The 23,444-nt window shown below is 44.5% G+C and overlaps 1 protein-coding gene across 26 annotated transcripts in view; it reads left to right on the top strand.

Moving 5' to 3' along the window:
- Window positions 1-23,444, top strand: part of RIN2 (Ras and Rab interactor 2) — a 251,143-nt gene that overhangs the window by 85,113 nt on the left and 142,586 nt on the right. The gene's annotated exons all lie outside the window — the stretch shown is intronic.

Below are 23,444 nucleotides of genomic sequence, written 5' to 3' on the forward strand. Positions count from 1 at the left end.
CTGTCCCTCACAACAAGCCACGTTCACCCCTGTTTTCCCAGGATGTCCTCCCAGAACTGCAGTCAGGTTTGACCCAGATTCCTGTGGAGACCTCACTCTGCCCTGGGACCCAGTGCACGTGAAAGTCAATGTGGGCCTTTTAAGAATGGGGTCTCCGTTTCCCCCAGTTCTGTGGAGCTCCTGCGCTCAAGCCCCACTGGCCTTCAATGCCAGATTCTCCAGGGGCTCTTTCTTCCAGTGCCAGATCCCCACACGTGAGGGTTTGATGTGGGGCTCAGAACTCTCACCCCTGTAGGTGAGTCTCTGTGAACCAGTTAGTTTTCAGTCTGTGGAGCTTCCCACCCCGGAGGTATGGGGTTGTTTATATCGCGAAATCGCCCCTCCTACCTCTTGATGTGGCCTCCTCTTTTTCTTCTGGAGTAGGTATCTTTTTTAAGGTTTCCAGTCCATTTGGGTGAAGAATGCTCGGCCTTTAGTTGTGAATTGTGTTGTTTTTAGGAGAGAAGTTGAGCTCCAGTCCTTCTATTCCGGCACCTCACATTTCTTTTTCTTTGTTTCCTTCCTTTAGGTGATAACATTTAAATTCTCTTCTCCTAGCAATATTCACATATACAATACAGTGATATTAACCACAGTCACCACATCATCCATTAGTTCCTCAGACCTGATTCATCATATAGCTGAAAGTTTGTACTCTTTTACCAAACTCTCCCTATTTCATTCACCGCCCCCACCCCAGCATCTTGCAGCTAATTTTCTACTTTATGTTTCTGCCAATTTGGCTATTTTTTACATTCCACATATAAGTGATACCATGAAGTATGTGTCATCTTCTGTTTTGCTTATTTCATGTAGCATAAAACCCTCAGGTTGTCATTGCAAACAGGCTTTCCTTCTTTCTCATGACTGAGTAATATCTTCGTTATCCATTCACCCATCAGTGGACACCTAAGTTGTATCCATGTTGTGGCTATTGTGAATAGGGCTGCAGTGAGCATTTGGGTGCAGACATGTGTTCAATATCCTGTTTTCATTTCCTTTGAATATAGAGCCTTTTTTTTTCTTTTGAGGAAACTCAATACTGTTTTCTATAGTGGCTGTACCAATTTACATTCCCATCAACAGTGTATAAGGATTTCTATTTCTCCACATCCTTGTCAATACTTGTACAATGATTGAATATATCTAACTTGAGGGTATTATGCTTGTTTTTGCTTTCATTCATCTCAAAATATTTTCTAAATTCCTTTATGTTTCTTCATTGATCCATTGGTTACCTAAGTATATTGTTTAATTTCCACATGTATAGGAATCTCCTAATTTCCCTGCAATTGATTTCTAATTTCATCTATGTTGTCAGAGAACATGTTTTGGGAGTTTCTGTCGTGGCTCAGTGGAAACAAATCTGACTAGTATCCATGAGGACACAGGTTCAATCCTGGCCTCACTCAGTGGGTTAAGGATCTAGGCAGGAAACCTCCATGTGCTGCAGGTGTGGCCCTAAAAAAACAAAAAACAAAGGAACATGTTTTATGTGATTTTAATCCTTTCAGATTTTTTGAGACTCGTTTTATGACCTAAGATGTGATCTGTCTTGGAAAATATTCATGTGTACTTAAGAAGAACGTGTATTCTGCTGCTGTTGGATGGAATGTTCTATGGCTATCTGTTACGTCTTGTTGGTTCCTATTGTCATTCAGTTTTCTATTTCCTTGTTTATCATCTGTTTCTTCTGCTCCTTATTAAAAGTGGGTGTTGAAACCTGAAAATATTGGTGAATTTTGATTTCTCCCTCAATTGTCAGTTTTTGCTACATGTATTTGGAGGCTGTGTTGTTAGATGGATTGATCCCATTATCATTATAAAATTTCTTTGTCTAGTAGTAATTTGTGTCTCAAAGTCCCCTTTGTCGTGATATTAGAATAGCACCTTCAGCTCTGTTTTGGGTTCTGAGTGCATGGTATAACATTTTCCATTCTTCTGCTTTCAGACTATTTGTGTCTTTGAAGAGAAAGTAAATCTCTTATAGAGAGTACATTGTCTGGGTTCCCTAGAGAAACAGAAACATGTATACATTCTTTTTTCTCACATTATCATGCTCCATCATAAGTGAATAGACATAGTTCCCAGTGCTATACAGCAGGATCTCATTGCTTATCCATTCCAAAGGCAATAGTTTGCATCTATTAACCCCAAATTCCCAGTCCATCCCACACCCTCTGCCTCCCTCTTGGCAACCACAAGTCTATTCTCCAAGTCCATGACTTTCTTTTCTGTGGAAAGGTTCATTTGTGCTATATATTATATTCCAGATATAAGTGATATCATATGGTATTTGTCTTTCTCTTTCTAACTTACTTCACTTAGTATGAGAGTCTTTAGTTCCATCCATATTGCTGCAAATGGTATTATTTTGTTCTTTTTTATGGCTGAGTAGTATTCCATTGTGTATATATACTGCATCTTCCTAATCCAGTCATCTGTTGATAGACATTTAGGTTGTTTCCATGTCTTGGCTCTTGTGAATAGTGCTGCAATGAACATGCAGGTGCATGTGTCTTTTTCAAGCAAAGTTTTGTCTAGATATATGCCCAAGAGTGGGATTGCTGGATCATGTGGTAGTTCTATGTATGGTGTTCTAAGGTACCTCCATACTGTTTTCCATAGCGGTTGTACCAATTTACATTCCCACCAACAGTGCAGGAGGGTTCCCTTTTTTCCACACCCTCTCCAGCATATATCAAATAGATATTTTTGAGTGTACCATTTTAATTCCCTTGTTATGTTTCTTTTGCATTTATTTTCTTAGTGTTTGCTCTGGGGACTACAATTAACATTAATTTGCAGCAATCAAGTTTGGATTAATATCAACTTAAAGCTTTGCTTCCATGTAGTTCTGTTTCCTCTTCTTTGTGCTAATATCAGCATATAAATTATATATTTTTTTCCTTTTCTTTTTTTTTCTTTTTTGGCTGCCCTGTGGCATATAGAGTTCCCAGGCCAGGGATCAGATCTGAACTGCAGCTGAAGCTGTGGCAATGCCGAACCCTTAACCCACTCTGCCAGGCTGGGAATTGAACCTGTGTCCTGGTGCTGCAGATCCCGTTGTGCTACAGCAGGTGGTTGCAAAGGGCAGGGGGCTTTCACAGCTCTTGGGCCAGACTGTGGCTGTGGCCACTCCCTTCCCCATTGGGCATCACTCTGGGGTGTGGCGCTGGTTGTTCCATTCTTTCTTGTCACAGCTGGGGAAATCGTAGTCCCAGATGTGGTCAGATCTAAACCAAAGGCCTGGGTAAGTCCACTGAAGAGGTTTGGCACTGTGTATGGCCCCAGGCAGGTAGCACACCCACTGGCCAGCACCTGTTTCTGTAGTGAGGGGTGTGGCTCTGGGTCAGGGCTGATCCTGGGGGTGACCCGCCCACCCCCATCCCATACACTGGATCTCTGGAGATCTAAGCCTCCTCACACCAATATAACTCCTCCCAGGGCCTGACAACAAAGCCTTCTCAGCTTGCTGGGCCTCTGTGATAATTTTTATTCTGTACGTAAGTGGACCAACCTGTTTATTAAGAACAGGATTCCAGCAGGAACTGTGGTCTGAGATTGTCGCCTCGGTGGGAAGCCCCAAGTCTGATCCTGTGCTGGCCTGTGCTCGCTGCCTGGTTGATGTGTCCTGGTGTTTGTTCTCACCTGGGTCTCCTTTAACCCCTGCCTCACCAGCACGCAGTCTCCACGGGAGGAACTACATAACCGGTGAGAAAAGTTCTGTGCACACAGGCCCTTCTGTGGGTCTTGGCTGCCTGAATGCTTGGATGGAAATAAAACAAAGGCCAAAGTGGGGAGGGGCTTCCTTTCAATGGGAGTGAGAATGAACTGCTCTGAGCACGCTTAGGGCTTGCCTGCTGCTTTCACGAGCTGATCCATTTTACCCTCCCACCCATACTTTAAAGTAGGAGTGCTCACCTACATTTTACAGACAAGGAAATGGAAACCTGGGGAGGTTCAGTCACCCACCCAGAGTCACAAAACCAGTTCCACGAGGGAGCCAGACGTGTCCCCTGGCTTCCAGCCCAATGCCTTTCCTCTACCAATGGCCGCATAGCTACTGAGTCTGCAGTGTCATGAGAGTTATTTGAGGACAGAAAACCCTGGTCCCTCTGCTCCTTCCAGCCTCCCCCCAGAAGATCTAGTTCAGCTCAGCCCTGGCTGCTCTGCTTGACTTTCTTTCTGCACCTCTGCTTCCCCATCCTCCTGTCCCTCCAGCTTCTGGTGTGATGTGGCCTGTAGCATTTTCTCCTTTCCATCCATCCTTGGAATGAATCACATATTACAGTAAGCACGTATCATTTCTGTAATCAAGAGAATGAAAACACAGAAAGTGAATTTTTCAGTGCCATCAATTTCAACCTCAAATTTCGTAAACAAAGGGACCAAGAGAACATGCCTGGTCCAAGGTCAAACCAGGGGAACCGGCCAGATCCAGATCTCACAGCTCCTGTCCCTGTGGCTCTCCCTTGGTGCCAGGCCTTGGAGAAGCCTAACATTAAGCTTCTCAGCACCTACCTGGGTAGGAGTTTGGGGTTTGTTGTTTGTCTGTTTCTCATAAAGTACCTTTTCCCTTTTGTGACATGGAACAGGTAATGTCTAGGGACACACAAATTGAAGTAAAGAGGCACCCCTGTTTCTTTTTTCTTTTTCATCTTTCTAGGGCTGCACCTGTGGCACATGGAAGTTCCCAGGCTAGGGGTCAAATCAGAGCTAAAGCCCCGGCCTATGCCATAGCCACAGCAACGTCAGATTTGAACCACATCTGTGACCTACACCACAGCTTATGCCAACGCCGGATCCTTAATCCACTGAGCGAGGCCACAGATTGAACTTGCATATTCATGGATACTAGTCCAATTTGTTAATGCTGAGCCACAGTGGAAACTCTTTCATTTTCGTCATTGTTATTCCCTTCCCTCAGATGTCCCCTCCCTATAGTTTACAGGAATGTTTTATAATCGTTGACACAGCCCACTTATAGGCTTCTCTCAAGGCTAAGTCTCCATGCCCCTGCATCCAGCCCCAGAAGTATTTCTGACAATTAAGGAGATGTCTGTACATGTCCAGTCATTCCCTGAATTACTGGGAGAGCATCTTTGTCCAGAATGGGTAGCGAGGGACCAAGCTTTAAATCCATACAATCCTGTGGCCCCACTGAACCTTTTCCAGGCACATTTTACCAGGTCCTGATCTGGCACCTCGTTGTGCCTGGACTTGTCCAAAGCAGTTGAGCAACAGATGCTCATAGATTAAAAATCTTAAAATTTGGTTTAGGTACTTTTTTGAAACATAAGTCAATTCAGGAGCGTGCCCACCATCTCCAGCACGGAGCTTTTGCACCACTTGTGCCTTTCTTCTCTGACTCCTTTCATTCCCTAAAAGATGTCTGTTCTTTTGGGAGCATTTGGTTGCATGGGCTGTATTCAGTCTCTCATCCATACCAAGCAAGGGCTTTTGCAAAAGGACTGTATTATGATTGTTTGGCGTCACTGCTTTGAACACGAGTGCCTTTGTTCTTTCAGTTCCGTTGAGGTGAAGTGAATCTATAACTTCACCTGCAGTGAGGAGTCACAGATGCAGCCTCACAGACTGTGCTGACTTATGGGATAAAAAGGCCACTGTTGAGAATGATGATTTGACCCATGAAGGCAGAGCCGCCTGCCTCTTTCTCTGTTACAGGTATTCATATTTATTTTGGAAGATGATCTAAGTATCCTCATTGTAAAAGGACTTATCACGCGATGAAGGTGCCCTTTGCTAAACCTTTGAGAGCCTCTGCAGTCAAAAATCAGGGGGCAGGAGTTCCCCTCGTGGCTCAGTGGTTAACGAATCCGACAAGGAACCATGAGGTTGCGGGTTCGATCCCTGGCCTCGCTCAGTGGGTTAAGGCTCTGGCATTGCCATGAGCTCTGGTGTAGGTCACAGACGTGGCTCAGATCCCGAGTTGCTGTGGCTGTGGTGTAGGCTGGTGGCTATAGCCCCAAATAGACCCCTGACCTGGGAACCTCCATATGCCGCCGGTGCGGCCCTAGAAAAGGCACACACGCCCCCACAAAAAAAAATCAGGGGGAGGTTCTGGGCCCCAGTGTCCAGAGCAGGGGACCAGTGATGGGAGCTCAGGATGCGTGGCTGGCCCCCTGTCCCTTCTCTGAGCAGGGGTTTGTCGATTCTACACCAAGGCCCCTGTGATGCAAGCACTTCGTGGTGGAGAAGGCACCTGGGGGAAGCATGATGGGGATAGGATTGCATCAGGTGTAGGCCAGAGCTTTCTGAAGGAAGGTGAGTCTTGAGAAAGCTCTTGACTGGTGAGCTTCTGGAGGCAGAAAGAAGTGGGGAGAGTGGATCCAAGGGTGATTCAGGATTAGGAGGCACTTGACAGAGGTGATGGGGAATGTTTAGGAGGCAGCCACGCTGCCCTCGGCACTTTGCATGATTGATACAGAAACTCTGCGGCCTGGAAAGGGAATGAGCGCGCCACGCAGCCTGTGGTGTTCAGACCAGCCAGGGCTGCCTGGGAGGAAGCAGGAGTGGGGAGGGTCCCAGCTCAGGACTTCACATGACCCCCATCAGCAAGGCCACTCTGCCCTTTTTAGGTGAGTTGGAGAAAGGGATTCTGCTGCAAATCAATAGTGTTGGAATTGGCCATGCCAGTCTCTCTACCCCATGTGAAATATGGGGAAACTGAGGCTCAGAGGATGAGGATGAGGCTTTGTAGGTTGTCCAGCTACAGGCAGCCCCTCTTGTGTCTGATGCAGCAATCTTTATGCTGCCACACCCTACCAGCATGTTCAAAAATAAAATGGCAAATCCTCAATGAAATATAGAGTCACTTTCTTTGGGTTTCTTTTGAGAATAATTTTTGTTAGGAGTAGAAATTATTCTGACAACATAACTTGCGGTCCTCAAAACGTTTTCAAGTAAGAGATGCTGACTTTATAAAGAATACATTTTATAGGAGTTCCCTGGTGGCCTGGTGGTTAAGGATCCGGTGTTGTCACTGCTATGGCTTGGGTTCAATCCCTGGCCCGGGAACTTGCGCATTCTGTGGGTGCAGTCAAAAAAAAAAAGAATACATTTTACGGTTGTATAAAACATGCAGTGCCACGGCTCATAAACTATTTATGACTTAATACAACATGATATAGGTAAATAAACATGATTCAGGGTACAAATAACTTAAATGGGGATGCCCCAAGAATAAACTCTCTGGGAGTTCCCTTGTGGAAAAGGGCATAAAGGACCCAGCATTGTCACTGCAGCGGCTCAGGTTTCTGCTATGGTGTGGGTTCCCTGGCCCAGGAACTTCCCCATGCCGTAGGTGCAACCAAAAAAAAAAAAAAAAAAAAACAAACAAAATGACATGTAGGTAGTAAAGTTCTCTATATTTTTTAAAAAAGAAAGAATAAACTGTTTCCTGATTGTCAGTCATATTACTTCTCAAGTATGTCAAACGGCAAAACCACAATAATTTAAGAGAGAATAACTCTAGAAATGATGGTGGTAGAGTATTTTTCCACTTTGGCTGGTGAGATTGGAAAGAGTTTGTAATTACAATCCTGTGCTCTTGCAAGCTGCACCAGCACTACATCATCTCAGATGATTAAAGGATAAAAAAAGCACTTGCCTCTGATCGGGAACCAACTATTCTGCTAATATATAAGCTAAAGATTCAAAGCCCTCAAGATTTAATGGAAACCACAAGAGTATACACCTGATGAATAATAGTTTTTACTTCTGCTCAAATTTTCCCCATTGCCAATAGCATGTAACTGCATTACTTTTTTTTAAATTTATTTTTTAATATAGTTGATTCCAATGTTGTGCCAGTTTCTGCTGTACAGGAAAGTGACCCAGTCATTCATCTATCTATCTATCTATCTATCTATCTATCTATCTATCTATCTATCTCTATCTCTTTCTTTTTCTTTCTTCCTTTCTTTCTTTCTTTCTTTCTTTCTTTCTTTCTTTCTTTCTTTCTTTCTTTCTATCTATCTATCTATCTATCTATCTATCTATCTATCTATCTATCTATCCATTCCCTTTCTTATATTATTTCCATTATAGTCCAACCCAAGAGATTGGATATAGTTCCCTGTGCTATACAGCAGGACCTCATTGCTTATCTGTTTTAAATGTAATAGTTTGCATCTACTAATCCCAAATTCCCAGTCTATCCCGCTCTCTCCCCTCTCCCCCCTCCCCCTTGGCAACCACAAGTCTGTTCTCTGTCTGTGAGTCTGTTTCTGTTCTGTAGATAGGCTCATTTGTGCCATATTTTAGGTCTTTCTCTGTCTGACTTCACTTAGTGCGATAATCTCTAGGTCCATGTTACTGCAAGTAGCATTATTTCATTCTTTTCTATGGCTGAGTAATGGTCCATTGTGTATATGTACCACATCTTCTTAATCCATTCATCACTGATGGACATTTAGGTTGTTTCCATGTCTTGGTTATTGTGAATAGTTCTGCTATGAACATATGGCTGCATGTATCTTTTTGAATTAGTTTTGTCCAGATACATGCCTAAGAGCGGGATTGCTAGATCATATGGTAGTTCTATATTTAATTTTCTGTGGAACCTCCATACTGTTTTCCATAGTGGTTGTACCAATTTACATTCCCACCAACAGTGTAGGAGGGTTCTCTTTTCTCTATACCCTCTCCAGCATTTGTTATTTGTAAACTTATATATGATGGCCATTCTGACCAGTTTGAGGTGAGACCTCATGGTAGTTTTGATTTACATTTCTCTAATAATTAGTGATGTTGAGCCTTTTTTTCAATGTGCCTACTGACCATCCATATGTCTTCTTTGGAGAAATGTCTATTTAGGTCTTTTGCCCATTTTTCGATTGGGTTGTTTGTTTTTTGTTGCTGTTGAATTGTTTGAGTTATTTGTATATTTTGGAGATTAAGCCCTTGTTGGTTGCATCGTTGGCAAAGATTTTCTCTCATTCTGTAGGTTGTCTGACCGCATTCCTTTAAACATCATCCTGTCCTAATTCTAAAAAGTTATCTCAGTGTCTCAAAGTTATGTCTGCTGCAGAGGTACAAACTACAAAACCAGGTAGTGATGCGAACAAGTGCATGATGGGTGTGTGCGGACTCAGAATGATGGGGACTGTGGCCAGCTAGAGAGTATGCTCTCCTGCTCTGGGGGCTGGGGCACACACTCTTCCATCCATCCAGCTGTTGTCACCTGGCCTGTGTTTCAAGCCCTTGTGATTCTTCAGTGATGACAGAAATGCATTGGTAAGTGGTGTGTCTTAATTCTTATACTTGCTGCTATGCCTTTTTTCTTTTGTTTGTTTATTCCTGTAACCAAAATTAAATTAGGCTTTGCCCTGCAGTCAACATTCTTTTATTGCTAAATAGAACCATCACATGGCGACATTGCCAAAGATATACTGAAGGGATGCTCGTCAAAACTTCGTTTCCTTCTGTCCTTCTGACGCATTTAGCGTTTCTTTCTTTTAGCTTGTGTATTAGCATTATTTTCCTCCTGACAAAATCTGAAGGTTTCTGATGCTCCCCACCAGATCATCCTGCTCTTTCTTATAAGGTTGTGAGTCTGAGCAAGTCTTTCCTTTTTTTTTTTGTTCTGGGGATAAGTTACCACTAAGAGTTGTAGGATTTCTGAATGTGATTCTTCAATTCACATTTTAAAGAACCAGGGAAGCGTCTTCAGAGTTGGACATGCAGTTGAAGGGAAGGAGCCCAGACTGGCAGGGGGCTCAGCGAGGGGGTGGAGGTGCTGGAGCTCCAGGTTCTGAGGGCCCGAGGGAGTTCCAGATTGTGCTGCAACAGAGTCGGCCCAGGCCACATGGAACTGTTGAGCTTGGAGTGTGGCTCCAATGAATTGAGCTGTGTTGTGTAAAATACACTCAGACATTGGAAACTGTAGGGAAAAGAGAAACGATACCTCACATTTTCTATTGATAACATGCTGAAGTGATAGGATTTTAGATGCATCAGGTAAATAAAATAGGTTTATTTGTCCTCTTTTTACTTTTTTAATTAAGGGATAGTTGATTTACAATATTGTGTTTCAGGTATACAGCACAGTGATTCAGTTATGTATACACACATATGTATACGTAAATATAAATATAAATATATATATATTTCAGATTCTTTTTCATTATAAGATATTACAAGATATTGAATATAGTTCCCTGTGCCGTTCGGCAAATCCTTGTTTTTTATTTTATATCGAGTGGTGTTTTTGTTAACCCTAAACTCCTAATTTATCTCTCCCTGCCTTTCCCCCTTGGTAACCATAAATTTGTTTTCTAGGTCTGTGAGTCTGTTTCTATTTTGTAAATGTTTATTTGCATCATTTTTTTAGATTCCACATATAAGAGATATCACATGATATTTGTCCTTCTCTGACTTAGTAGGATAATCTCCAATCCATCCAGGTTCCTGCAGTTGGCAATATTTCAGTCTTTTTTATGGCTGATATTCCATGTTAGGGGTGTGTGTGTGTGTGTGTGTGTGTGTGTGTGTGTGTGTACCATATCTTCTTTATCCATTCATCTGCAGATGGGTATTTAGGCTACTTCCGTATTGTAAATAGTGCTGAGATGAACATTGGGTGCATGTATCTTTTTGAATTAGAGTTTTTGTCTTTTCCAGATATATGCCCAAGAGTGGGATTCCTGGATCATATGTTAGCTCTATTTTCATTTTTTTAAAGAACCTTTATCCTGTTGTCCATAGTGGCTGCACCAATTTGCATTCCCATCAATTGTGTAGGAGGGTTGGTTCCCCGTTCTCCACACCCTCTCCAGCGTTTATTATCTGTAGACTTTTTGATGATGACCATTCTGACTGGTATGAGATGATACCTCATTATAGTTTTGGTTTGCATTTCTCTACTAATTAGTGATGCTGAGCATCTTTTCGTGTACCTGTTGGCCATCTAGATGTCTTCGTTGGAGAAATGTCTATTTAGGTCTTCTGCCCACTTTTGCTTTTTAATCTGGCTACTAGAAAATTTTAAATTACTTCTGTGACTTATTATATTCTGCTGGACAGCACTGACCTAGAACAGGGTCTGCAAACTTTTTCTGTAAAGGTCCAGATAGTAAATATTTTAGCCTCCTCAGGCCATAAGGTCTTTGCTCACAACCACTCACTGTGTCTTTCTGGTGCAAAAGCAGCCACAGACAGTGTGTGTATGAATGGGCATGGCTCTGTTTCAATAAAACTTTATTTATAAAAGTAGATGGGAGGAGATCCCGTTGTGGCACAGTGGAAATGAATCTGACTAGTATACATGAGGACAGTCTCTGGCCTTGCTCAGTGGATCAGGGATCCAGTGTTGCTGCGAGCTGTGGTGTAGGTCACAGACAAGGCTCGGATCCCACATTGCTGTGGCTATGGTGTAGGCCGGCAGCTGTAACTGGGAACTTCCATGTGCTGTGGGTGCAACCCTAAAAAGCAAGCAAACAGATGAAAACAACAGATGAGGGTGGATTTACTGACTTCTGCTTGATGAAAAGATTAAAGCCAATGGGAAGGAGGGCATGAGGGTGCCTCTGGGGGGCTGGTGGGTGGTGTTCTGCTTCTTGGTCTGAGTGCTGGTTCCCTGGGTGGGCTAATGTTTTGAAAATTCATCAGGCTGTTTAAGTGTAATTGGCCAACTTCTGCATATGTATATTACACGTCAATAAAAGAGCTGACTTAGCAAGAGCCAGAGAGGTGTGCCTGCTTCTATCAGTCCCTGACAATCCTCTTCCCACTTTGTGTTGAAAACAGGACAGCAGCCCCAAAATGGAGTCACTTATGCTAAGCCTCATATCACCAAGCTGAGTTACAGTTTCAGCTCTCCCAGAAATGAAGTCTTAAACCAGTCACTCAGGAATCCTGTGCTCATCACTAGTGAGGTCACCTGCCTGATAGATAGACCCCTTTCATCCCCTAAAGGAACTTGACCTTGCAGTAGCCAGCCCACTTTTTTGTTTGGCAAGCTTCCCTATCCCTCTCCCTCTGCCTGGGAGAAGCTTTTGTTTTGTACAGTGCCTCCGAGCTCCTTTCTAACTGCTGGATTGGGTGCTGCCCAATTCGGATCATGTTTTCCTCAAACTCGTAAACATTTCGATATGCCTCAGTTTATCTTTTAGCTAGAATGAAACCAGTTTTTCATTTGCCCACCAGTGGTCAACCATTTAAATCATCCAGATAATTTGGTCTTTCCCCCCAAGTATCTGTGACATCTGTCTCACTGTCTATTCATCGTATACAATGGTCACTACCTTTGGGAGTTATTGTGCAGGGAGAAAAGCCAAACTCCTGGCCATTTGGGGAAGTTTTTTCTGTTTGTTTGTTTGTTTGTTTTCTTGGGACCACACCCACAGCATATGGAGGTTCCCAGGCTAGGGGTCGAATTGGAACTGTAGCTGCCAGCGACAGCCACAGCCACAGCAACCCCAGATCTGAGCTGCATCTGTGACCAACACCACAGCTCACAGCAACACTGGATCCTTAGCCCACTGAGCGAGGCCTCATGGATACTAGTCAGATTTGTTTCCACTGAGCCACAGTGGGAACTCCTATTTGAGGAAGTTTTAAGGGGACAGAATTCACTGGATATTAAAATCTTAAGCTATATTAAAGCTGTATGTACTTAAAGCACCAGATTGTGCCAATTAAAAAAAAATTCGTGGTTCCCTATGAGCTCATCCTGTCTGCAGAATGAATCAATAGTTTTAATACTTTGTCATTTAAATATGGACAGTCAAAAAGTCTTTTTCCTTCTGAACCTCAGTGCTGACCAACCCACAAGGCTCTTGTGCCTCCTATCTGTCTGCTGGGATCTGAGGAGAGAGCCTGGAAAATGGGCCAAGTTCTGGGTGTGGGAACCTCACCCCTACCCCAGGGGTGCCACTGTCCTGGGGCTGAGGGAACATCTTTCTACCCCAGCTCTTGGCTCCTGCTTAGCATCAAAGAGATGGGGAGAGGGCTTACAAAAGTAGAAACTTTATTTTTTTTTTTATGTGTTCAGAATCTTCCCGACTTGATTTACTTATTTTTGGCCAGGCCTGCATCACCTGGAAGTTCCCGGGCCAGGGATCAAACCCATGGTGACCCAAGCTGCTTCAGTGACAACACCGGGTCTTTAACCCACTGTGCCACCAGGGAACTCCCAGAAGTGGAAACATTTTTAAAGAAGTCTTTTAACTTTTCGTCTGTGGATCCAGCTGCATTGACACAAAGCCACGTTTGAGGCATGATGTCTCAGAAGCCTGGCACCACGGAGTGTTTTTCTACTGGGACCCATAATGGCTGCTTTTAAGAGTTCAGTTCTATCAATGTGGTGCTTGAACCGGCCTTTCAGCTGACCTCCAAAAGGAAATAGTTTTAAAAGGAAGAATTTTAAGTCTGCCAAGAGCCAGATAATGGCACAGCACAGAAAAAGCAAGGGTTGTGTGGTTTTTATATTAAAACACAAGTCTCTTAATGCCTCAAAACAGCAGCCTCCAGAAAATGTGCAGTTTAATCTCTGAGGCAAGAAAAAGCAATTTTTAAAAAGATCGAAATTTTCCCTCTTTGTTCCTTGTGATGTATCCGAAAGGAACAAGTTCCTTTTTCCTGACTCTCCTCCTCCTCTATTTTGGATTTTATGCAAGTGACCGTTCTCATTAAATTTCAGAGTTCTTTGAGTGGCCACGCTGTGCCCACCGCCTCCCACAGGGAAGCTTTTAGCCTGACCCTACAGAAACATGCGCCTGGGGACAAAGGCCATTGACATTTTCTTAATCCAACATCATGGATTACTATCCCATAAACTAACATTAAGAGGGACCCCCATCCCCTGCATTTCTTTCTCTGAGCGGGTCCCGCGTGTCTAGCCCCACCTCCCATCCCTCCTTTTGCCCAGTGCAGTCAAGTAAGGTCCCTGAGGATGAGGGGCCATTCACTGTCCCAGCACGGGCCACCTGACTTGGGGGATGCGTTGTTTCCCCTAAGAGTGAGCGTTGGTGAGGACAGATGCTGTGTGTGCCACCATCAGGGTGGCCTCTGGCTGGATTCTGGACGGGGGACATAGCACACTGATGCATCAGTGCAAGGGTGATGCGATATGTGGTTCTCACAGGCTGTGTGGCTGCCGTTGTCATTTACCTTTTCTTTACAGCCCTCACAGGAATGGGTGCCGCAGGCTCCTAAAGGGATTGGGGAAGCGCAAATTCAGCTCCTACCCTTCTGTCACCCGGTGCTCTTTCCCAGTGCAGCGTGTCCCCTTATAAGAGCAGGTTCTAAGGGATTGCATGTTGGGGTTAGGGTTGGCCCCCAGAAGGGAGGCTGCCTGGTGACATTGTGCCCTGACACCGTCTCCAAGCCTGCGGGGAGCCAGGGCAGTGAGAGAGGACAGGGGAGCAAGGAGGCAGAGAAAAAAGCCTTGAGGCAGATGAGATGGAGAAGGTGGGGAAGAGGTCCAGACGGTATGGAGGTGACACTGGGCCAAGCGGGATCCAGTCCATGAGGGAGGAAAGATCTGCAGTTTCGGGAGGTCCAGACACAGGTGGAGCTTGGAGCCTGGGGTCCTTGAAGGGGAGTGGGAGAAGTTTCCAGCCCCAGGGAGGCCCACTTGAGTATCGGAGAGCCAGAGGGCCAGAGAGCCCTGGGCTTCAAAGAGCTCCGGGTGGGGCGACTGCACATGGTTGGTGGCATCATAACAGCTGCAGTGAGACTGGCTAGGAAGGTGTATCAGTCAGCTGTAAGCTCAAGGGTGCTGCTGAACAAAGCACCCCCAAACTCAGAGGCATACAGCCACTATCATTTCCTTCTTGCGCTCACATCTTCAGCTTGGCTGGCATTCATCTGGACTTGGCCCCCAGGCCTTGGCTGGTTCAGGTGGTCACATGCCCCTCTGCCCCCTGGGCTCTCTGGACATGTCCTTCTCATGCAGCGGCAGAAGTGTTAGAGCACAGACCCCACTGCAGAACCACTTTGAGGGCCCGTGCTGGCATCACTGGTTCTGTTGGCCAAAGCAGGTCACACAGCCAAGCCTAGCATCATGGGAGCCAGGAAATACACTCTGTCTCTATTAGGGGGAACTGCGCAGTCGTGTGGCAGAGGGTGTGGATAGAGAAGCATGAAGAATTGGAGGTGGATGGCACGATCAAATCCATCTCTGCCAACATGTCCGGGTGGAGATTGTGGCTCCAATAAACTCCTGCTAACCAGACTCAGGCTCGGTCATGTGAGCCAGAATGCCAGTGGATTGATTTGCAGTGAGAACCTGGAATAGGCTGTGGATAGGTCACTCTTACCATCCACTCAGTGTACTCTTCCTGTAGGAAACTTACTTAGAGCACCAGATCATACTTGAAATTTTACTTATGTCGGAGCTGGGGGTGTGTGTGGTCAGATGACCCAAATGGCTTGAATGATCCAGGTCTGGTTGCCAGAGGCCTTTACCACGGAAAAGTACCCACCACAGGGGTACTGGGAAGACCACCCCCATTTGACTGACACTGTCGGCTTATTTTTTTGTACTACTCTTTTCCAACCTCTTCTCAATCATTCTTTTTTTTTCTTAAATTTATTGTATTGAAGTATAGTTGATTTATAAGTTTGTGTTAATTTCTACTGTATAGCAAAATACATACATATATATATATTATTTTTCATACTCTTTTCCATTATGGTTTATCATAGGATATTGAATATTCCTTGCATTATACAGTAGGACCTTGTTGTAGACCCATCCTATATATCCTAGTTTGCAACTGCTAACCCAAAACTCCCAATCATTCCTTACCCCTCCCCCTCCCCCTCCCCCTCGGCAACCACAAGTGCATTCTCTATGTCCCTGAGTCTGTTTCTGTTTTGTAGATAAGTTCATTTGTGTCATATTTTAGATTCCATGTGTAAGTGTTATCATATAGTATTTGTCTTTCTCTCTCTGGCTTACTTCACTTAGGATAAGAATCTCTAGTTGCATCCATGTTGATGCAAATGGAATTATTTCATTCTTTTTATGGCTGAATAATATTTCATTGTATATATATGTACCACATCTTCTTTATCCATCCCAAGTGCCATTGGATGCTTAGGTTGTTTCCATGTTTTGGCTATTGCAAATAGTGCTGCAGTGAACATTAGGGTGCATGTATCTTTTCAAATTAGAGTTTTCATCTTTTCTGGATATATGCCCAAGAGTGGGATTCTAGGATCATATGGTAATTTTATTTTTAGGTTTTTGAAGAACCTCCATACTGTTTTCCATAGTGGTTGCACCAATTTACATTCCCACCAACAGTGTAGGAGGGTTCCCTTTTCTCCACAAACTCTCTGGTATTTATTATTTGTAGACTTTTTGGTGATGGCCATTCTGATCAGTTTGGGGTGGTACCTCATTGTAGTTTTGATTGGCATTTCTCTAATAATAAGTGATGTTGAGCATCTTTTCATGTGCCTGCTGGCCATTTGGATATCAAACCGTTCTTCATCTCCATTCTTTCTTTAGGTGTAACTCAACCATAGCTTTAGATACACAAATGAAATTATTCATCTGTGGCTAGAGGCTGCTCGCCACATTGGGAATTAAGATGTTGGCAAGATTCCCTAGCTGCTCAGTTACTGACTATGAGTTAGGACAAAGTGCTGTGTTGACTCATTAATATCTCTGAAATTGGAAGTATCACAATTGACGGCATCCTACAGGCCCTGCTGGCCTCATGATCAGGCAGTAGTTTTCCTTTCCTGTGTTGTTATTCTTGGGGGCATGACTGGACACCCATAACCTCAACACTTCAGTCAACAAAGCATTTGGGGACCATTTGAGGAAGGAATAAGAATCTGGATTGTCATCTGAAAACCTTTCATTGACCTCTTCTGTAAGATCAGGAAAATACCACCATCAGATGTGCACAGTTGATGTCAGAGGCTGAGAAGAAATTCCCAGAGACAAGAGAGGAGCACTCTTTTAAAAGATCCTGCACAGTGATGTTCTTGAAAGATCAGACTCTGTAGATGAAGGAGGTTTAGGACCAAATTAATTTATTTGGCTTATATTTTCCTTTTAATGTGTGCAGAAAAATTATATATGATAGCATTGTGTATCTAACTAAGTCTTCTGGCTTTTGAGACCTCTTTCAATAAGACTGAAATACATTCTGAGGGATGAGAAAGCATGAGGTCATGGTTTAATTGGCAACATTTGGCCCAGGGGATGGAGGGTGTAAAGTAAAGGGGCTTTTGCTGTCACCGGCGACTTAGAGGCTCTCAAATGGAGCATTTCTCTGCTGCAACATCCCCATGATTGGTCATCAGAAATGCAACTGGGACCGTAAGTGGAGTGACTCCAGACTGCAGGATGGCTCGCAAGGAAGAAATAGGAAGAAAGACTGCTTTTTGTATAGATTTTGAAGACCTTTCCTGGAGTGTTTAGCCTCTGTCTGCTCTCATTTTTTAAAAAAATTATTTAATTATTTTGTATAAACACAAATTATAAATAAAATTACAAATAAAATTATAAAAATATTAAAATATGGAAATTAATTTAAATATTTAAATATTTATTAAATGTTTAAAATTACTGAGTGATAATTTTCATACAGTAAAAGTAAAATTCTGTATGTATAGCTCAGTGACATTTTTTATCATGCCCCTGTAGCCACCACTCAGATCAAGGCATAGAAGCTCTCCATCACCTCAGATAGTTTTGTCAATATCACCCTCGTGCAAGCGTGGCCGCTATTTGGAAAGCTGTCACCATAGGTTGGTTTTGCCTGATCCATGGCATGGAGTATATACACGTTTGTGACTGGCTCCTTTTGCTCAACATAATGTTTTTGAAGTTTTTCTGGGTTGTAATATGTATCAGTAAGTTCCTTTTAATTCCTGGGTACTTATTCTTGGTATGAATATACCATCATTTTCCTGTTCCTGGATTTTTTTTTGTTTTGCTTTTTCGGGCCACACCTGAGGCATATGGAGGTTCCCAGGCTAGGGATCGAATTGGAGCTGTAGGCGCTGGCCTATGCCACAACAATGCCAGATCCAAGCCTTGTCTGCAACCTACACCACAGCTCATAGCAATGCCGGATCCTTAACCCACTGAGCGAGGCCAGGGATACTAGTCAGATTCGTTTCCACTGAGCCACAATGGGAACTCCCTGTTCCTGGATATTTAAGCTGTTTTTAGGTTGAGCTATTATGAATTGGGTTGCTGTAATATTCTTGTACCTATGTCTTTTTGGGGACATATACACTCATTTATCCTAGATGTATATACCTGGACGTGGAATTCCTTGTTACAGGGTAAACATAGATAATGGTAGATATTCCAGTTTTCTAGAGTGCTTGGACCAAATTTTACTCCCACACACAGTGTGTGAGAGTTCCAGCCACAGCAGCGCCAGATCCGAGCTGTGTCTGCGACCTATCATAGTTCATGGCAATGCCGAATCCTTAACCTACTGAGTGAGGTCAGGGATCAAACCCGCATCCTCATGGATCCTAGTCAGGTTTGTTAACCACTGAGCCATGAAGGGAACTCCATGATCAATATTTAATTTAATATTGTCTTTTAATGGCCTCAGCTGCGACATATGCAAGTTCCCAGGTTAGGGTGCAAATTGGAGCTTCAGCTGCTGGCCTACGCCACAGCCATAGCAATGCCGGGTCTGAGCCGAACCTGTGACTTATACCACAGTTTTTGGCAAAATTGGATCCTTAACCCACTGAGCAAGGCCAGGTATTGAACCCCCATCCTCATGGAGACTATGTTGGGTTCTTAACATGCTGAACCACATTGGGAACTCCATATGATCAGTATTTTAAATTTTATCCATTCAGCTGCTTACATGGATGTATCTCATTGTGGTTTTAATTCAGATTATCTTGATGAATAATAACATTGAACACCTTTTCATGTGCTTTAGATTTGCATATTTTCTTTAGTGAAGGTTATATTCAAATCTTTTGCTCCTTTTAAAAATTTGTTTTGTCTTTTTTCTTGTTGACTTTCAGCATTTTAAAAAAAATATAAGTTCTTTGTTAGATGTATATTCACTTCAATGCTGTGTTTTGTTGAATAAAGTTTTTAATTTTTTAAATATCATAACAAAACAGAAAATCTTCAGTTTAATTATCCACGCACCTAAGTAAAACCTATGTGGATGCTATAGAGCAATGAATACCTAAACCTTTTTTTTTTAAATCTTTTTGTCTTTTTAGGGCCGCACCTGCAGCATATGGAGGTTACCAGCCTTGGGGGGGTCTAATTGGAGCTGCAGCTGCCTATGGCACAGCCACAGCAATGCCAGATCCAAGTCAAGTCTGTGACCTACACCACAACTCACAGCAATGCCAGAACCTTGACCCGTTGGGCAAGGCCAAGGATCGAACCCACAGCCTCATGGTTCCTAGTCGGATTCATTGCCGCTATGCCACTATGGGGACTCTTGAATACCTAAACCTTGATTTCCTTAGTTTTTGTTTTGTTTTTTTTTTTCCAAAGTCTTTAATTTTAATGAAGTCCAATTTATCCCCTTTTAAATGGTTTGTCCCTTTAAGATGTTTTATTGAGATGGTTCTTACTTTTTATGTTCTATTAAAAAAAAAATCTTTGCCTATCTAGCATTGGCCTTCGCTGAAAATTCCTATTTCTCTTAACAGTTCCATTGCATGTCAAAGTCAATGTACTTTCTTGAGTGGGGGGAATGGAAATCAGGTCAGGCTGAATCTAGATGAGGCAGGAAGTATGCCTTAAGTTAGGAAGATTCAGCTGATTTGCAGAATAAACTGAAGCAGAAACAGGCCCAACACCATTAGCTTTTGGTTCAGGGACCTAAAAGGAAACATCCTCTAGAGACTTTGTGGATTGCTGGAAAATTGTCTGTATTGCTGTCTGGCCCACATTATATCTCTTGGAGTATTTTGAGAGGCTTGTCAAACTCCTTCATAAAGTCAGACACTTAGAGGTTCACAGCCTATGATTTATTGCTTAGAAGCATTAAAAAGGCAGTGAGGGTTGTGTGTTTTATGGACAGCATGCTAATGTCTATTGGCCATCATTTTTCTTCTGCATTCTCAAAACCCACTATCATATAATTCTTTCTTGACTATATTCAGGAAATAAAACCTCCCCTTGAAATAATATTTACCCAACCCTGATCTGCTGACTCCTCCCCTGTTCTCCATAAGTTTTCCTAAAAAAAGGTCAATGTCAATAGTTCCATGATCTCATCTGTTTTCCTACAGTCCAGGGTAAATGTTTGGGTTTGCTTTTTGTAATGAGACCCTGGCAGGGCTGAGACGGAACTGCCCAGACTGTGGGGACCAGAGCCAAATAGAAGTTTGAGGGAACATAAGACATGCAGGGAGAAGGCAGGACCACTGTGGACTCCACGGCAGAAAGAAGCCTGGGTCCCAAAGTGGATTTAGATGAGGGAGAAGCAGCCGAGTTGAGATTCAGAGCTGGGGAGAGGGACCCTGGAGGCTGTGGGGTCTGTAAGGCTTTTCTGGGAAGGTAAGTGCAAGCACCTGTCCAGCCAGATGAGCATCCATCCAGCCAGGTGTGCACCCATCCAGCTAGGTGAGCATCTGTCCATCCGGGTGTTGGGAGGCAGAGTCACTGAGTCACATCATCCGAACTGACCAGGAACTTGGAGACCAAAAATGAAGGGGGCAACTCCTTATGGTGCAATTATGAATTTTATCATGGGGACCTCACCTCCAGGCGGGAACGGTCTAGCAATCAGGTGATCCTGGGGCATTTGAAGCTGTACTCCATGCTACCAAGAGAGGGACAGCAGGCTTACAGGGGCCGAAGAATCCAATCTGACTGCCACGTGAGAAGCACATCCACATGGACAGGAATCCGGGCTTTTCCACCCCACCCAGGGGTCCCCTGACCCTTAAACCACCTGTGTCAGCAAAAGGTACTCTTCCAGTTTTCCTATCAGATGAAGGAAAAGGTACAAGTTGATAGGAACGCATCTGGCTTGGGTGCATTCCTGAGGAGGAGGCTGAAGACCAGTCACCAGGAAGGGGAGGAGGTAGGACCACAGGTATAAGCGGGAGCTGGCAGGATGGAGCCAGTGTGGTTCAGCCACACACTAGGCCATCTCAAGAGTCTTATCCTTAGAACATCAGGCCAACAGGAATGGAGCGGAGCTCCTGGGTGACAGTGATTGGCAGGAACAGGATGGGAAATAGCAAGTTTCCTGGTGAAACAGTGGGTTAAGGAGCTGGCGTTGTCACTGTTGGGGCTCAGGTCCCTGCTGTGGTACATGTTGAATGCCCTGGCCTGGGAACTTCTGCGTGACAAAAAATGATGGGTAGAAGCCACTGAACTTCTGAGAAGTGAGCCAGGTGAGTTGCAGAGATGGCCTTAGGCCTTCACCCTGAGGGACAGGGTAGGTGAGTGTGGTACCTAGAAGCAGAGAGCTCTTGGGAGTCAAACACACCTGGCTTGAACCATGGTAGGACACTGGGCAAGATGGCACCTCCATCCTGACTTTGACAAGAAGGTCACGCAAGATAGAATGGGTACATTGTTGACTTTCCCACTTTCCTCCCCTTTCTTTAGCTTTTCCTTCCCATTGCTTCACCCAAGCTTTCAGGCCTCGTTTTTGCTGCCCACGTTGCAGCACGGCTCCATTGAACAGTCACCATGTCTTGAAATAAAACCTCCCCTTGGCTTCGCATAGATCCCTCTATTCCATGGCAACAGCTTCCGTGTTATATCAGTGGACGAGAGCTGCCCTAGACACACTGGGAGATGTAAACGGTTCTGGGGGCTGGAGGTCCAAGGTCAAGGTTGCTGGTGGGATTGGATTCCTCTGAGGCCTCTCTTCTCGGTTTGCAGCTGACCACCCTCTTGCTGCCTCTTCCTCTGTGTGTGCACATCCCCGCTGTCCCTCCCTGTGTCCTCATCTCCTCTTATAAGGACACCAGTCCTGTGGCTTTGGCATCCCCCCAGCAGCCTCATTCTAACCCAGTTACCTCTGGAAGGGTCCTGTCTCCAAATTGTCTCATTCTGAGGTTCTGGGGGTGAGGGCATCATGAGTTTGGGGGTGGGGGGCAAAATCGAGTCCACAGCACATGTACGTGCTGACAACTCCCATGCTTCTATCTCTAGCATGTAACACCTCCCCCCCCCAAGAGCAACATCAGCTGATGTTCCTGCCTCCTGAATTTTCCACGTGGATGTCCTGCTGCCAAGTCAAACTCAGCAGCTCTCAAATTCAGCACAGTATCTCTTCCCTAAAACCTCCCCTTCCTCACCACCTTGTGGATTTATATAAGGTGATCGCTGTATCTCATGGGAATCCTGTCGATTTGTTGAATCAGTTCGAATCGGAAAGATCAAGAAGAGCAGCACCTACGTGCAAGGTGGGGGGGGGCAGGGTAAGTTCGTGGTGTGAAGCGTGTGGCCTCTGAGTCATCCCTTATCTCTACAGTGGTCTCCTGGTTGACACTGAGAACATAACTGCATATTTTTAGCCCCTATTTCTGTACCTGTAAACTTCGACTTGATTAGGATGCCAGCTTCTCATGGAGGGTGTGAGAATCACAGGGGACGCTGTGCGTGGTCCAGCCTTGTACGGCTGGACCTTCCCAGCCTGACCGTGGCTCCTGGCATCTGCATCTCTCTGCCAAGAGAGTCCTGGAAATGCATGCTCCTGGGGAGCAGCCTCAGCCAACACTGATGAGAGTTGATGTGTAAATAACCCGGCTCCCGCCCCCTTTCAGATGGGATCACTGAGACTCGTGTTCCCTGTCCCCCAGTTTCCTGTGAGATCAGAGTCCAGGTGTCCATGGAGGTAACGGCATGGACACTATTTCACTCTTTCCTTGCCTCGTTCCCCACTCACCTCCCAGTGTCTCCTGGGATCCTCTTGGAATCCTTGTCTTAAGATCTGCTTTTGGGGAAACCCACACTTTACTCATGTGCTATGATCTGAATGTTTGTGTCGCCTGCCCCCATCACATGTTGACATTTTAATGTCCAAGGTGACGTTGTTAGGAGATAGTGCCTTTGGGAGATGCTTACTCCCTCCTACATGGGACAAGTGCCCTCGTAAAGCAGCTCCACATGAGGATACAGTCTGGAGTCTGCCACCAGGAAGGGAGCCCTCCCCCAGCCACGCTGGCCCCCTGATCTCAGACCTCCAGCCTCCAGAACCGTGAGCGGTAGATTTTTTGTTTGTAACAACTGTAGCATTTTTGTTAATAGAATGTCCAATAATGAAAGCACAGTATAGAAAAACTCCGCCCAGTGCCTGGCATCCAGCCGGTGCTCAGAACTGTGGCTGTGTCTGCCATGATCAAGTTCATCAGTAGAAAACGGAGATGCCTCTGGGCAGGGTACCGCCTTCTACACACTGTGCTCATCTCCACGCTGCAGGCAGAAGCCCGAAATGAGCATCACCAGG

The sequence above is a fragment of the Sus scrofa genome, chromosome 17 (genome assembly GCF_054392235.1).
Source record: "Sus scrofa isolate SSC_HxYL_T2T_F1_AM1 chromosome 17, Sscrofa_HxYL_maternal_Yorkshire_Landrace_v2.0, whole genome shotgun sequence".
In the NCBI taxonomy this organism is placed as follows: Eukaryota; Metazoa; Chordata; class Mammalia; order Artiodactyla; family Suidae; genus Sus; species Sus scrofa.